A 16,632-nucleotide genomic window follows, 5' to 3' on the forward strand; every position below is an offset into this window, starting at 1 on the left:
AAAGATCCATCTAGCACTAAGTGGTTAGGACAGCAGGAGAATGAAACTAGAGGGCCAGAAACAGGTGGTTAGCAAATACAAGGCTGGAATTGTGGCTGAAATTCCAGACCAAAGGCAATATAGCCTATCTTCCTCCTTCCTGCCCTTCTTTCCTTCATTTCTTTTCTTTTTTTTTTTCTGAAGACAGGCACAAACAAGACCTGTCTGAACTCTTGTAACTAACTGATGGTAGCTGAAAACAACCAAGGGTATCAGAAGTACAGTGTTCATTATCCCAGGCAAACTTCTTCCTGTCAATTCTCTCAAAATCCAGCTTACTGCTTGTATTAGTCCACTTTCACACTGCTATAAAAAACTACTTGAGACTGGATGATTTATAAAGAAAAAAAGTTTAACTGACTCACAGGTCCACGTGTCTCTGGAGGCCTAAGAAACTTACAATCATGTCAAAAGGTAAAGGCGAAGCAAAGCAGGTCTTATATGGTAGCATGAGAGAGAGAAAGAGAGAAGTTCCACATTTTTAAACCATCAAATCTTGTGAGAACTCATTCACTACCACGAGAATAGCATGGGGGAGACCATCCCCATGAGCCAATCACCTCCCACCAGGTCCTTCCCTCCACACGTGGGGATTACTATTGGAGATGAGATTTGGGTGGGGTCACAGGGCCAGACCATATCACTGCTGCAGAAAATGATTTTCATTCACAGTTCACCTTTGAGATGTCTTTTGGGAAGAATAGAAATATAAGGTATTTTCTTTTTCTCTCTCTTTCTTTCTTTCTTTCTTTCTTTCTTTCTTTCTTTCTTTCTTTCTTTCTTTCTTTCTTTCTTTCTTTCTTTCTTTCTTTCTTAGACCTAGTCTTGCTCTGTCACCAAGCTGGAGTGCAGTGGCATGATCTCGGCTCATTGCAACCTCCGCCTCTCAAGTTCAAGAGATTCTCATGCCTCAACCTCCTGAGTAGCTGGGATTACAGGCAAGTGCCACCACACCCAGCTAATTTTTGTATTTTCAGTAGAGATGGGGTTTCACCATGTTGGCCAGGATGGTCTCCATCTCCTGACCTCATGATCTGCCTGCCTCGACCTCCTAAAGTGTTGGGATTACAGGCGTGAGCCACCGTGGCCGGATGAAATATAAGGTATTTTCTCAAGCATATTTATTGCCGTCTATCTGTCATCAGGAATGTTTACTTTATGCAAAAATATGGCATTAGTGTGATTTTGACAGGGCATGGTACTTATTTTAAATATTCGTTGACACAATAGTAAGAATCAAGTATTTTTATAAGCTATCTACAAAGCTATCCAATTTTTTAATAGAAGTAGTATTTTACTAAGTAAATTTATACTTCTAGCACTTGATAAATTAACAAATATATGTTTTAAATTTTCTAGGAAGAGCCTATTTACTGTCTATCAGTAAACAGTATCTAAAGGGACTTTGTTGGAGGGACACAACTATCAATATTTCCTCTTTTTTTCTTCTACCCTTTACTCCCCTTTCCCATGTCCTGTATTTTTGTGGCCTAAATTTCCTTTTGGCCAAATTGTTGATCAGTTAATTGGAATCTAACATTTTTTGACTATCTATTGTACAAACATGGTCTTATTTAATGTTCACAATTAGCACCCCAAAATTAAAAAAAAAAAGAAAAACAGTTCAGTCACTTGTTCAAAGTAGCTTAACTAGTAAGAATGGTAGAGAATTTTTATTTTCACTGAAATAATCATTCTTGAGAAAGTAAAAACCTGTTGAATGACCATAATTCTGTACACAATCTCAAGTTGTTTTCAAAGGATTTGGGTAGGGGAAAGATAGACAAGAGCTAAAATGAGAGCTGTTTTAGGCACAAACTGTTTTGAATAAACTTATTCTGCCAATTTAACAGCGAATACAACATACTTGTGACATTTGCCTGGCATGTTTTAGAAACAGCAAAGAAAAAAATAGTGTGTTTGAGTAGATGTAGAATATTGAGTATTCAGGGTGCTATGTAAGGACTAGAGAGGCAGTTTGAGGTTGTATGTTAAAGGACTTTTTAGACCAAGTAGAAGAGGCTAAAATATGTCCCGTTTATATCAGAGAGCCAATGGAAACTTTTCAGATGTGGAGTGTCATGATCTGATTTGTTGAAATTAGAACTGATTATAGATAATCTAAAACTAATTTTTCATTAGTCAATATTTTGTTGAAGGGAAAAATTCATCCTCTTACCCATAGAGTCCTTAAACTGTAGACATCTGTGTCTACTATGCCCTCCTCGGATCACTCTCTATATCTTTGGTATCAAATCCTATCCAGTTTACTCTACATCATCTCTTGCAATTTTGTTTTCCATTCTTTCCCTTATCCATGTCCAGATTCACACATCTTCTATTTGCTCATGCCTGGACTTTTGAAGCCCATCATGTATTAGGGGGCCAGACACCAGCATCTCTCCTTTTACCAATATATTCCTCATAGTGTTAGAATTATGGAACCTCTGCAAAGAATAAAGCAACATGCCAAAAACTTCCTCTAGTTTCACCTGATAAGAACCATGCAGTGCCTACTCTTTGGTGTAATTAATTTTTTATTGTTGTGCTTGTGCAAACAACCTTTTAGAACTAGAGAACTCCTGAAGCACAAAGTACTCTGTAATAAACGATAATCACCAAATGTTAGGGTAGAAGCTATCTAAGTGAGCATCTCCCCTGAGCCCCTGGGCTCTGAAAAGTTATCAGACACATAGCCAGGCTGACCCTTGCCTTCATGCAGGGCACAAAGGCCGAAGCAGCCTGATAGCAAGCGCCCTTATGGCACTTACTATGTCCAAGACAGAAGTTGTAAAATGGTGGCCAATGGACTGAATTGGCTTAAAACTATATAGTTTTAAATGGCATCATTTAAATAAATATTTACAATGTGAAAGAATTCACATACAAATTAACATTTATGCCTTCTGTTGAAAATACAGAAGATCTGTCAAAGCAAGATCAGCAATCAGATGGACCTATGTAGAGGAAGGGCACATTCTTGAAAAGGTGCCACCTTTTACTGTTTCCACATCACCATTCGACATCAGTTCCTTAACAACTCTGGGCCTGGGGGAAGGGGAGGGAGAGAAGATGAGGAGAACTGAGAGTGCCTGGGATTGAATTTCCTGTCATCCCAATGGGAAGATGTCTCAGAGTTAGAATTAAACTTTTAAAATCGTGATAGTAAAAGAAAATGAAATTTCTTGAACACTTGAGTGTATAGATTTATATCAGCTAGGTGTAATGTTAATAATTTTATTGGTTGAGATTTAAAACAATTCCTCAGTTTCTTCCTATTTCTTATTTTCTCATCCTTTTAAGAATAAAGAGCATCAGATGTATCCATAGATACAGTGAAAATGAGCAGGGAAATAGATAAGGAAATGGGTGGTCTTCAATATAGAAGTTCCAAGCAGCAAATTAAGTTGGGGAATGTTTTGGGGAGAAAACCAAGGAAAGAAAAAAATAAGTTTATAGGCCAATGAGATTAACAGACTATTCCTGTTGTGACGAGAAGTTAATAAGAACTGAGAGCAAGAGCTTTTGCCTTTTCAGATGTTTGAAGACAACCAGAAAACATCACAGCCCAGGGCTGGAGAGCATATAAAAGATAAGTTTAGAGAAGTCCTCAAACCGATAAAATAACAACTTACTTCCCCAAATATGCTAAGAGTGTTTGTCTATGGTTAGTCAAACCATTAAAATGGGGAAGGAGGAGGGGTCAGAATTTTCTCTTCTAAGTTCAGAAGAGCCACATTTTGCCGTTCTGACTCTAAAGCAACTACAGTACAGAGCACAGAACTGTATGTAAATTCATCTATTGTAAATCTAATCTGCAAACATGTATTAGGTCAGTATTTGGAGACAGAGAAGCCAACTGGTTCTTATCACTACATTGTATAGCTTCTATTAACATGGATCTCAGGGACTCATTTGGGTGATATTTGCATTGCCTAGGCTGTGGACAAACCACGAAGTAGCCTGAAAAGGACTTACTCTAGGGAAGAAACAGTGTGGAGTGGAAAATAGGGTGTGGGTAGACTTGCTGAAGTGTGTGTGAGTGAGAATAGTGGAGAAAAGGAGAAAGAAGGCATTGGTAGATTCATTTAAGACAAAAATGTCCATTTTGGTTTCTTAAAAGCGACTTCTTTTTCTAGTTTAAAACTGTTTTGGGACCAGGATAAATTATTCTTACTGGGAACAAAGTTCTCTGAAGGAGAAAAAAAAATGCTAAACATGTATCTTGGCAAAGGATTTCATATTTGAATTTAAATTTAAAGATAAATTTGTTTTTAAGAAAGCATGAAAAAGCAATTTCAGAAAAAAATCAGAAAAGTTTAGTTTTCTTTTTATTAAACAAGAAACACAGAGAAATAAATTGATTTAGTTTCTTGTTATGTTCCCTTGGACATGACATAAATTGAAAATTGTAATTAGAAAAGAAATGAAAAATAATTCAATAAAGCTTTCAGAGTTATACCTGAAAAAGCCATAAATACAGTATGTAATGACATAATGCAGTAGTCAAGATAGAGAGTCATTGTTTAAGGTGAACTGAAGTGTGCATTATTACATCAGCAAAAAGATCCCATAGCTGACACTAATCTTTAGGGTTCTGCCAAAGTGGCATTTCATCCAAACTGTCTGTATTGACCTCACAATTCCACATACATACCTGTAATTCAAAACTTATGAATTTTTCAAAACATGTGTAATCTGAATACACAGATATGCGTACTTCAAAGGGTTAAGCTACCCAAGCCATAGCCAATGAATCACTTTTAAAAAGAGCAATAACTCATTGTAAGAATCACATAATTTCTTACTGCAGATGTGCTTTAACTTTCACACACTCATGTTTGCTTTAAAGAATTCATGATTTATGAAATAAATGACACAGTTTTAAAAAATCTTTTGAGTCCAACAATTGGAAAAAGAAGTGAATTATTTCAAAGATATTATTACTATACTCGAAAATATCATTTCAAAAATCCTAGTTCTTACTAGGGAGTAAAAAAATGGACTATTGCATTTCAACTTAAAGCTACATTTTAAAGTGTTCCATATCTTTGTATGCAGTATATTTTCTAAATGTAAGTAATTAGCTGCCTGTTCTTGAAATAATTTTTGGTTAAACAAAAGTTTCAGCTCCTATAAGGCATAGTTAATAGCATGGCAATTACAACATTTTTATAATAACTTACAATCTTCTTAGATGTTTCATAACTCCTTCGGTTAGGGCTGGCAAATATGATTTCTGTTACTATTCTATTTTAGCTTTTCAGTAAGTGCCAGCAAGCGAAATTATATTCCTCTCCTTTTATGGCTTTCTGTGAGGCCCTGACTTGTAGAGAAGGCATTTGTGAGGTTGCTAACATTAAAGATAATGTTAAACAGCTTATATTTTAACTAGAGATACTTTGTAGTTTGGGTATATGCACATTTTGATTATTTGCCACAGATGTAGTTGAAAATGGTAAATATTTTCTTCTCATTTACTTATTTTTACTCCTGAAATCAGGTGGCCTCTTAAAAATCTTCAGAAAAGTTGGCTCGTTTGAAAAGGAGACCAGGAAATATTGGTTGATATAAAAATGAAAGTTCAAGCAGTCATTACTTTTTGTTTTAAATAATTTAGAAGCTAAAAAATAAAATAAATATACTTTGCCAAAACGCAAGGCATTTTAGGCTCTTATGAAGAAATAAATGAATACTGACATGGAACTCAGCAAACTGGCTTAAAAAAGTGGGAAGGGAAGGTTTTTTGTTAGAGGACATGTTAGCTTGCTATTAAGAAAGATTACTATTCCAAGAAGTCTGGCTAATGCCAGAGACTCTTTATCAGCAAAATAAGAGAAGCACGCTGAGCCTCAAACATATTTCTACACATTTCTTGAAAATGTCTGAGCAATCTTTAAAACAGGAGTGAAGAGCAGAAAGCCATACCAGTCGTAGTGGTGTCTGAAGTATCCTCTGGTGATCTCTATTACCATGTTGACCACACCTCCAGACCCAGCTGTGTACACGTAACAAAGATTATCAGTAAATAATGTATTCATCTACTGGATTCCAATGAAAGCCCCGATTACTTTTCTCCTATGTTTGGACTAAATGTGTTGGCTTTCTTTAGATATAACCAAGGAATATAAAATGTATTTAGGCAAAAGATCAAAAAGTACACAGAGGCCTGGTTAGTAAGAAGGAACATTATAATTTGCCTTCATATGATAACGCTGTAACTGCTTAAGTACTCCTCAAAAATAACTTTTCATGATATGTTTTTACTGATCCACTAAGAACTCTTACAGTATTAAATATTTTAAACTATCAAAATTCTGGAGAATGCATCCTTTCCTATGTAACCCTCTATTTGATAAGATAAAAGAATTTTTCCTTTCATTGTGCCTTACACAAATGGTTTATCTTATCAAAACTAATAGCTCTCTAAAAACAGGATTGTTTTTAACTAAGCAAGATCTTTTTTAGATGCATGTTTTGTGCCTACACATGTTCTACATAATCAGTTGTTATAATCATAATACTTTATGTAATCCTTTAATTTCCAAACTTTTAGTTGACATATAGCAATATACCTGAAAAATGTTAATAAAACTTTTTTTTAGCATATTCTCTTTCATCCTCAAAAACAAGGTACCTTGTATAATGTTGTTATGCTTTGATTTAGAAACCATATTAATTAACCTTTTAGAACACAGAAATGTAGGATTTTAGGGCTGAAATGGACATAAGAATTGTTTAGTTCAACTGTCTTTAATGATTTTGCAGGAGAGGGTCACTAGATGAAAAATTTGCTTGGATTCACATAGCAGCTGCAAATAAAGAATTGATAGAGGAATTTGAATATGAAAAAATAATTAAAATTTAAAATCTGAAATATTCTTTCAATGACTATATAAACCTCTATCCATCTATCATATGTATTTTGTGTAATGTTAGGAAATGGTATTTCCTTTCTTGGAAAATATTTTTAGTACCATAGGAATATAAAGATACAAAAGTCTTTTCTATTTCTGTTTACTCAACAAATATTTATAGAAAATTATTTCCTTCCTAACAATAACAAAATGGTATATCAATGAACATTTTCATAAAAACAATATACAATATAAACTTGTAAAACTATTCATGAGTCACTTAGTGAATGATAGTGAATTTTTGATATTTTAATTAATTCTTCTGTGGCCAAAGCCACAGCTGTACAAATTCTGTAATTATGAGATTGAATATGCATTGTAATTGTGTCTTTTCTCATTAGTTCTATTTTTCAAGCAATGGCAATTTAAATAGATATTTGCATTGCAATGCTTTTCCCAGGAGAGATTATAAACAAATAAAGCAGGGATAGCATATGATAATATGCAGAAATAAAGCAGGGAATAAAGCATATGATGAAATATTATGCAAGCATTAAAAACTATTATTAAATTATTTTCTAATGACAAAAGAAAAAGAATATGATATTTTTCAAATGAAATAATCCATTTAGAATCCAATTAAGATCACACACACATACACACACTCACACACACACACACACACACACGCACACAGAGTGAAAGGAAGCTGGTGAAAGGAAGCCTGCAAAAAAAAAAAAAAAAAAAAAAGAGAATACTAAAAATGTAGAGGTTTTTCTGAGTTGCAGAATTTTGGAGGACTTTAAAAAAATTGCGCATTTTCAGTATTTTCTACAATGAGCTTATTTATTTTTATACACAGGAAAGACTAAAACTAATTTCGAAGAAATATAAATAAAAATATGAAAGTATGAAATATGATGATACAGGTGCAATTTCAGGCTGCTTAAACATTGCATTCAGTAGCATCTTTTCTTTAGAGAATGTTAGGATCTGGGCTAGTATGTCTTTTATAAGACAGTATGAGACAAAGGCATTTTTGCTCAGTAAAAGATTAGAAGCATTAGAAGCATTGCAAAGCGGAAGAGACCAATGGAACAGGAAACAAAAGTAAAAGAGTTCAGATAAGGGACTGCTGAGAAAAACAAAAGTAAGTTGCTAACAAGTAGTAAGAGCATTTTCTGAGTGTTTTGGCTTATCGTATTAACTTAGACAAAGGTAGAAGGAAATAATATTTCTATATCGTCTGTAATATGGCAGGAATTATGCTTGAACATTTTATTTATATCATTTAAATTTAAGTTGGGTCATATAGGTCTGTTTATTCTCATGTTACTTAGATATAATTTACCTCACCCTGGTATGTTACTGGGAAAAGCAGAATGACAAGAAGTAATGAAACCATGATTTAAATTTAGCTTAGTTGGCAGCTAAAACTTACGCTCTTTGTATTTACTCTCCTTTCTCCAGAGTATTTTGATAAAATAATTAAAAGTCCTGTTTGTCTTCCAGGATGATAATGGTTCTGTTATTTGACTATCTGAAAAGAATTTGTTACTTTTGTTTCAGATGGAAAAGTAGACTTAGGGAGGGGTTTCATGTAGAGACAGTCCTCTCATGTTCTCAATTTTGCGGCTGAGCAAAAGCCAGTGATATAACAAAAACCAAATGGTCATTGGAGAAAGGCCTCTGTTCAGCTCCCAGATCTCACATTTACTAGATTTGTGGCATCAGGCAAGCTTCTAAATGTTTCTGAGTTTTAGATTCCTTATCTGTAAAATGTACTGACAATACCGTCTTATAGAATAATTATGAGGATAATTGAGAAAAACATTCAAAGGATGCCTAGAAGAAATTACAGCATATCATAGACCTCCAATAAATGTTGGCTTTCTTTCCCTTAAGTGCCAGCCCTTGGATACTTTTTACAACAAGCTATTACTACTTATTGACCAGGACTTTTATCTGTTTCTCCTGAGCTTCCTGCAGCAAGTGACAGCCTACCTCTTCAATTCCTAGTTGTCTGTAATTATTTCTGAAAAGTCCCTCTTTTTGAGATTTTTTTATTGTGGCTTTCTCATTAAATTTTCTAATTTTCTTCATGAGCCTCAGTTTTCCACTATGAAAATATAGAGACAAAATTCAATAAATCATAATCAAGTTTGTACTTGGAGTATATAAAAATTTAGAGAAGGACCCTAAAAACTCTGGAAATTCAAGAAGCAGACAGGATGAATCAGGCTCGTATCCTTTAATTTTGTTTAAAACTGCATTTATTATAATTGTTGTTGGTATTATTTTATTTTCAACTTGAATACTTTAGGCAGAGCATACTTCTCTCGTCAAAGCTTCACTACATTCTACTGTGACAGCTTCTCATATTTACATTCTTTACCTGCTTTTGATTTAGTTTAAACTCCTCTTTGAATGGTCTCATCAGGAATACCAGCATCACTTAGAGAAACACCAGCATCACTTAGGGACATATTAGAAATTCTAGGACCTAACCCCATACCTAGTGAATCAGAAACTTTGTACATAGGGCCCAACAGTTTATGTTTTATCATCCAGGAATACTAGCTAATTTTTGAGAAGCTCTATTATAAATAATTACCGTTACATCAATGCCAGCAAGCACTCTACTTTCTTGACAATAACCCAACCCCCAAACCTCCACAAGTCCAGCATTTGTTTACTGCACCATGTGACATCATTGCTTTCTTCAGAGCATTTTCAGCAACCCTGTAATGTCTCTGATTAGCCTGTGTATGGAGGGTTCATTTTTGCAATAATCTCACACAATCACATGCAAAGCATGTCTTTATGCCTTTCTAGTCATCGTCTTAATCCATGTGCTGTTTACAATACCCATAAGACTTATAGGGAGGTAAGAAGAGTACTTACCTTGAGTGTTCTTTTTAAATATTAACACTTTAGTCTTTCCTTCTTTTTTGTCAGGAAGCTGTGACTCATTTTGCAGATTAAAAAATAAAAACAAAAACTCAACCCAAACAATCAAAACCAACCAACCAAAACAGAAAACCTCAAAACCAAGTTCTTAAGGTAACAGAGATTTAAACAGTGCATAAATGTTTAAGGCCATTAAGGGGGATGCCTATATTACACAGGCATATTTGATATCAGCAACTTTTTGGCTTATGGAACAGAGTTTTTGTCTTGTCTTTCTATTCTTAGCATCAACATAAACACGAACTGATGAGCTTCTTCAATTTTTAACATGACTAGCCAATGTGAAATAAAGCAAATATGCTTGTAAAACAATAGGAAATAAAAGAGAGCAAAATTTTCTTTAGATTCACATTTATAAATGTTGCTTTGTTTCACTTGATATTCTCTTCCACAGTTTTTTTTTTTTTTTTTTCTCCCAAGTCAAGGAAGCTGTTAACATTACTGATTGAAAGTCCTATTCGCTTCTTCAAGACATGAGAAACTGTGGGCCAGCCAGTCAGAATCTAAATTGTGTTACCTTGTCCAAAGCTTGATGGTGCCCTCACTGATGCTAGCACTAGCTAAAATGTGTTTGTTGACTGCATACTCAACCTACTCAATGTGAGGAGCCGTTTCAACGAATTTTCTCATTTATCTAAGGGTAGACATTTTTCCTAAAGTCAATCAGACCATATACCTTTTGTGTTTCAATTATTTATGTGAAAGCAAGGGAAAAGTTAGGAACAATTTGCAAATAGATTTTTTAATATAAGGAAGAAAAGTTTAATACAAAAAGAAGTGAATGTAATGCAATTACTGTGATAGATAAACAGAATTTCTTTGCAAAAGGATATTTATTCTTCATCTCCTAATCAGCTTGCAGCAAAGCCAATTTTTTTTCCACCAAGAGATAACAAACAATATTTAGGAATATTGTTTACATTACCTGTGGCATATATGTTTCTTTTTTCAAACCTCAGGAATAGTGTCCATAATATGCTTGGCATGAGAAAAAAAATATTTTTTGTATCACTGCTGCTTTACATAGTTAGGTTCATGCATTCAATATTCTTCTGAATAATTATGAAAGTAGAGGATAGAGCACTAAAAGTTATTTTTGGGGCTTGTCAAATACAATTTATGGGAGGCCATTGGTTTGAAATGAGCTCCTGTACTAGGCCCACGAGACCAAACCAAAATGGAATTACTCACGTTAAAACTCCATATTACCAAGCTGAAACCCAGTTGTTTATCTAACCTTATGAGCCATCAGGAGAGAGAGAGAAAATATTCAAACCCCCAGACAGGCCAGTTTTAGTGGGCATGAGAAGGAAGTCCCCTTCACTTTGACTTTGAAGCAACCAATCCATTTTTTTTGTTCTGTTTCTGCTTTCCTTAGCCCCTTTCTGTTTATCAAGGCAAATTTCTCTGCTTGGCTCATCAAAACATCCATTCTATTTTATAAAACAACATGTTGCCTGATGCTAGAATCACAAGTAAAAGCTAATTAAGATTTTAATAAAATTTGTGCTCATTTTGTCTTGTGTCTTGTGACAGGTATATTTTCTTATTATTTTTATCATCAGCACTCAGCATAGTTATAGGATACATATTGAAATCATAAATGATTGCTAATATACATTAGTTTGATTTGTAATTTGTGTAGTTTGTTTGAAAGAAAGTCTCAAAATGGATGAAGGATCTGAAGTAGACTGTTATTCATCTTCAGAGATTAAGTAGTAAGAGTTTAAAAACTGAACAGCAACACAAAATAACCCTATTAGGAATGACATCTGAGTCACAAACCCAGCAATAGAAACCCTTGAGTTTTAAAGCATGTGCTGTAATCGTTGAGTTTCAGCAATCTTTTTACTATCGTCCAACTTCACATGCCACATTCATTAGCAATATGCCGAGATGTGAAATGATCAGCCTATCATAGAGAGTGCACAGAAATAATTTCTTTTCTACGTTCTTCTAGCATTTTATCTCCCTTTAATGAAAGTAGTGGTTGCACTTTTGCCTTACATCAACATTAGAAGGCAATTTAGTAAACCTGTTAGATGCTGATTAAATACAAAAAAATTTGTTTCATTGGTTTCTGTTTCGTACATATAATTTATTTAAAAATAAGCCTTTTCCAAGGATGGACATATTTTATTTTTGTAACTTTTTGTTAAATCCCCAATTTTTTTCTTTTTGGTGGAGGTGAGATTTTCTTTTTCTACTGAAACACTTCATTTCAAAATGTGCTCAGATGCCTTCAAGTAATATGAATTCAAGTGAATGGTAATGTTTGTATAATCCATTAAAAAATCACTCCAAAAAACACATTATCAAAGATTTAGTCTCTCTTTGCAGTTATGTTAGCTAACATGACTGAAAATGAAACTTGGCATGTGGTTAGTGTAGCCCGAACTTAAGCATGTTTCTCAACTTTTAAGTTCCTGTTTTAGGCAAATGTACTGTAGTTAATAGTTTATTAATTCAACAGAAGATTAGAAAAAAGGGGAAGGGTTGTTTTTTTAAATTTTCCCCAAAACTGACAAGTTAGATGACTAAATTAAATCACTCTATTAACAAAATTTCAAGTATTTTTCTTGTCTTCATCTTTGTTCCTGTATCTCCTCCCCAAATCTTCTCTCTCAATTCAAATTCATGCCTTAACTTTCTTTAAATATACTGCCTAGACAGTTATCTCTCCCATAAAGCACTACAATCAAGCCCATAAGTTGCTTAGAAGCACTTCTGTTCAGAATACAATTTTTTATTTTCTCATATATATTTTTTAAACAGTTACCTGGTTAAAAAATGTCTCACAACAACCTTCTCCATTCATTACTTACTAAATGACATAGAAACTCCCCAATTAGGGTCTCAAGTATTTCTATAATATAGCTTCCTTCATCAAGCACTTTAATTCCTTCTATTTAATTCCTTCTACAGTATGGCTTCCTCATCAAGCACTTCAGTTCCTTCTATTTCCTAGTATAAGTCAAAACTCACTTTCCAACCAAACTGGACTCTTTGCTATTTTCTAATAACTTATGGGTTTGTTCAGTATTTTTATTTAACTTACTCCCTTTTAACTTCTTATTGCTTATGTCCACTTCCATTAGGATTTTCATTTAAAGATATTTATTTAACAAGTACCTATTAAGTGCCACCCTGGGCCTAGTCATAAAATAGGAAGTGGGGAGATGCCAGTGAAGAACAATGAAGTATGCTTCCCTGCATTAATGGAGTTTTTAGTAAATGAAAACAAAACACTGGCCGGGCATGGTGGTTCACGCCTGTAATCCCAGCACTTTGGGAGGCCAAGGTAGATTACGAGGTCAGGAGATCAAGACCATCCTGGCTAACACGGTGAAACCCTGTCTCTACTAAAAATACAAAACATTAGCTGGGCATGGTGGCACGAGCCTGTAGTCCCAGCTACTCAGGAGGCTGAGGCAGGAGAATCACTTGAACCCAGGAGGCAGAGGCTGCAATGAACTGAGATCACGCCACTGCACTACAGCCTGGGCAACATAGCGAGGCTCTGTCTGAAAACAATATAAAACAAAACAAAAAAAACCACCAACTTAAATATAAAACTAAAAACTTATGATAGACACTTGGAAGGCAAGATCTGGAGAGCTGTGAGAGTGAAACCGGTGATCTAATTTAATCTTTCAGTTGGTAAAACTGTGAGACCTGAAGCATGGGCAGGATTAACCAAGCAAAGATTCGATGGAAATCAGTTCAGTCATAAAGAACAGCATTTTCAAATGCACTGAAGAAGTTTATAAAAAACACAAGTGTGTGCATTACATAGTGTGAGAGAGGGAATTGCCCATAGAGAGAATACACTTCCCAGGTAGCCGAAGTGGATATACTCCTTCATTTCTTCTTCTAACCTGAGTAATGAATATTTTTAATGTAATTAACAATACTTATGGATTTTAGGTATGACCTTAGATTGTAAACTGCTTGGAGACAAGAGCTATTTATTTTTAACTTTTTAAATGTTTATTTTTGTTAATAAAGATAACTTATTCATCTTTTGTAGAAATGGGGTCTCCCCATGTCGCCCAGGATGGTCTCAAACTCCTGGGCTCAGGTGATCCTCCTGTCTCAGACTCCCAAAGTGTTGGAATTACAGGTATGAGCCACCATGCTTGGTCATTGACTATTTCTTATTCATATTTTTGTTCTATGCATTATTTAACACAATGCACCATGGGTAATGAATATAAGACTGGGTTTCTGAGTGGGACTTGTGTAATTAATTACACAGGACCCTGCACTTAGAAGGGTACACTCTTGCTTAATGCTCAGATGTCATTGTCCTGAATTTCTTAATACTTTTTTAAAAAGGACCTTGAATTTTCATTTTGAATTCAGCCGCCCAAAATTATGTAGCCAATCTTGAATGGATGTAAACTTGCTGAGTGAATTAATGATTTAAGGGCCAACAGAATCTAATTGGAATAGTTCTGCAGGTCATGTTTTTACTAGGGTCTATTATACTTCAGGCACACCATATAAGTCTCATACGAGTTATGTGATGGGTGGCTTAGAAATGAGCAAAGTTCTCCTTTAAGAAACGTCCTCAGTTCTCAAGTGTACTATTTCTTTTTCTTTCTTTCTTTTTTTTGAGACAGAATCTCGCTCTGTCGCCCAGGCTGGAACGCAGTGGCGCGATCTCGGCTCACTGCAAACTCCGCCTCCCTGGTTCACGCCATTCTCCTGCCTTAGACTCTGGAGTAGCTGGGACCACAGGAGCCCGCCACCACGCCGGGCTAATTTTTTTTTTTTTTTTTTTTTTTGTATTTTTAGTAGAGACGGTGTTTCACCGTGTTGGCCAGGATGGTCTCGATCTCCTGACCTTGTGATCCACGCGCCTCGGCCTCCCCAAGTGCTGGGATTACAGGCGTGAGGCACCGCGCCCGGCCTCTCAAGTGTACTATTTCTTAAATAACACATTGAGCTCTATATTGATGTGGTCACTTGTGAGTTATTCAGGTATTACTGGAACCCTCTCAATTGAAGCAGAATTCTTTTGTGGGTAATTACTTCTCAAACCTACATTCCTAACACTAGGAAATGAATAAGTCAAAGTCCCAGGCATTGTTTATTACGCAACACATCTCGGCGTTTTGTAAATTATTTGCCACTTGTTGCCTATCACAAGTATGAATGAGACATATCAATGTGGAGAAATACATTTCATTCAGGACCATGGTAATGAGTCTATGGAAGTTTGCAGAAAAAGCAAAAGCAGTAAAAACCTTCAATTAGGAAGGATTAACCACATTATATGTGCGCCTGGTAATGAATGAGTGAATTGGACCTTCTACAGCTGAAGCTTTGTGACTTTGGGTGCCTGGAAGAACTAGTTTAGTTTTTAGTCTAGATAAGAACAGTGCTAAAAAATATTTATGAGAAGCTGGAGTAAATATTGAAAATTATTGACTGAATCAATCTTTTCAGAGTATGAGAAACTCCTTTAAGAATTCAGAAGAAATTTTTTTTTAGTTCATTAATCAGTTCACCAAGCTACAATCAAAATTATCTTACTAAGCTTCAATATGCCAGGCTGAGCTCTCATTTTATCTGTTTGGATCATGATCCATGGATTATGGCCTCCTTAGTGCAGTTGACAACTTAAACTATTTTAGCTCAAGAGGAGTTTTTATGGGTACTTTTAGCAGTGAGCCAAAAAGGTGCCTGCAGAGTAAATAGGACTTTAAACGCCATACACTTCTATTCATTGCCTGTTGATAAAGTGTACAGATTCCAAGTCTACTTCAAGAAAGCCTTTTATGGACCTCAGTGGACTAACTCATGCATGTACTGAACCTGGGTTTGGGTCATCGCTCCCTGTTCAACAAATAGTGACAGAAAACTATTTTCGTTAATAACAATTGCAGAACATTATTATCTTTCAGATAAGCTATTAACAGATTGTGAAATTAGTGACTAAAAATACTGCTTTGAAAGTAGGTGAATTTCAAACTTATGAAACCAAGCAGGACTGAGTAAATCCAGCAGGAAGTCTATTTGGTTTTTATTTAGAGATGTGGAGTTATGCATTTGTTAGGAGAGTGCATTCATTTTGTAATGATGGGATATAGTAAACCTGTATTATTTATGAACAAAATATCATCCCTCAATCCTTTTTTCTGAACTCCTCAGGGGGAATTCCTCTTTGGTGGCCTACTTATACATTGTACATCTTTCATGACACTTCATTCTCTTCCTGTGCCTTTTTAAAAATCACTTTTATTTTTATTATTTTGTTTAAACATTTTTAAAATTTTTAAAATTATTTATTTTTTAATTTTAAAAATATTTTTATCATTTTCTCTCTAGCCAAATGCTCCTTGAGTATAAAGACCACTTTATTTATTTATTTACTTATTTATTTATTTTGAGACAGAGTTGCCCAAGCTAGAGTGCAGTGGCACCATCTCCGCTCATTGCCACCTCCGCCTCCAGGTTCAAGCAATTCTCCCACCGCAACCTCCTGCGTAGCTGGGATTACAGGCACATGACATCATGCCTGGCTAATTAAGAACACCTGTTCTTAATATCTTTATCCATAGTTCCTGGCAGATAATAATAGCTTATTAAATAATAATGAAGGAGGGCTTGGGTCATTCTTGTTTTAAATCATACCATGGTTATGTGTATCTTCTTAGTCCTGATGCTTAGGTAGCTATCAAGTCTATGGAAGGCAGCCTGAGTCCATAGAAAATGTACACCAGGCTCAAAAGTTTTAAGCACACATGAGAGTGTGCCC

The 16,632-nt window shown here is 35.0% G+C and overlaps 1 long non-coding RNA gene across 1 annotated transcript in view; it reads left to right on the forward strand.

Moving 5' to 3' along the window:
* Window positions 1–3,772: 3,772 nt before the first annotated feature.
* LOC103241455 (uncharacterized) overlaps window positions 3,773–16,632 on the forward strand; it is a 49,095-nt gene continuing 36,235 nt past the window's right edge. Inside the window, exon 1 of the long non-coding RNA XR_005241873.2 lies at window positions 3,773–3,824. This is a non-coding gene — a long non-coding RNA (uncharacterized lncRNA). The remainder of the gene's footprint in view (window positions 3,825–16,632) is intronic.

This window comes from Chlorocebus sabaeus, chromosome 15 (assembly GCF_047675955.1).
Source record: "Chlorocebus sabaeus isolate Y175 chromosome 15, mChlSab1.0.hap1, whole genome shotgun sequence".
Taxonomy (NCBI): Eukaryota; Metazoa; Chordata; class Mammalia; order Primates; family Cercopithecidae; genus Chlorocebus; species Chlorocebus sabaeus.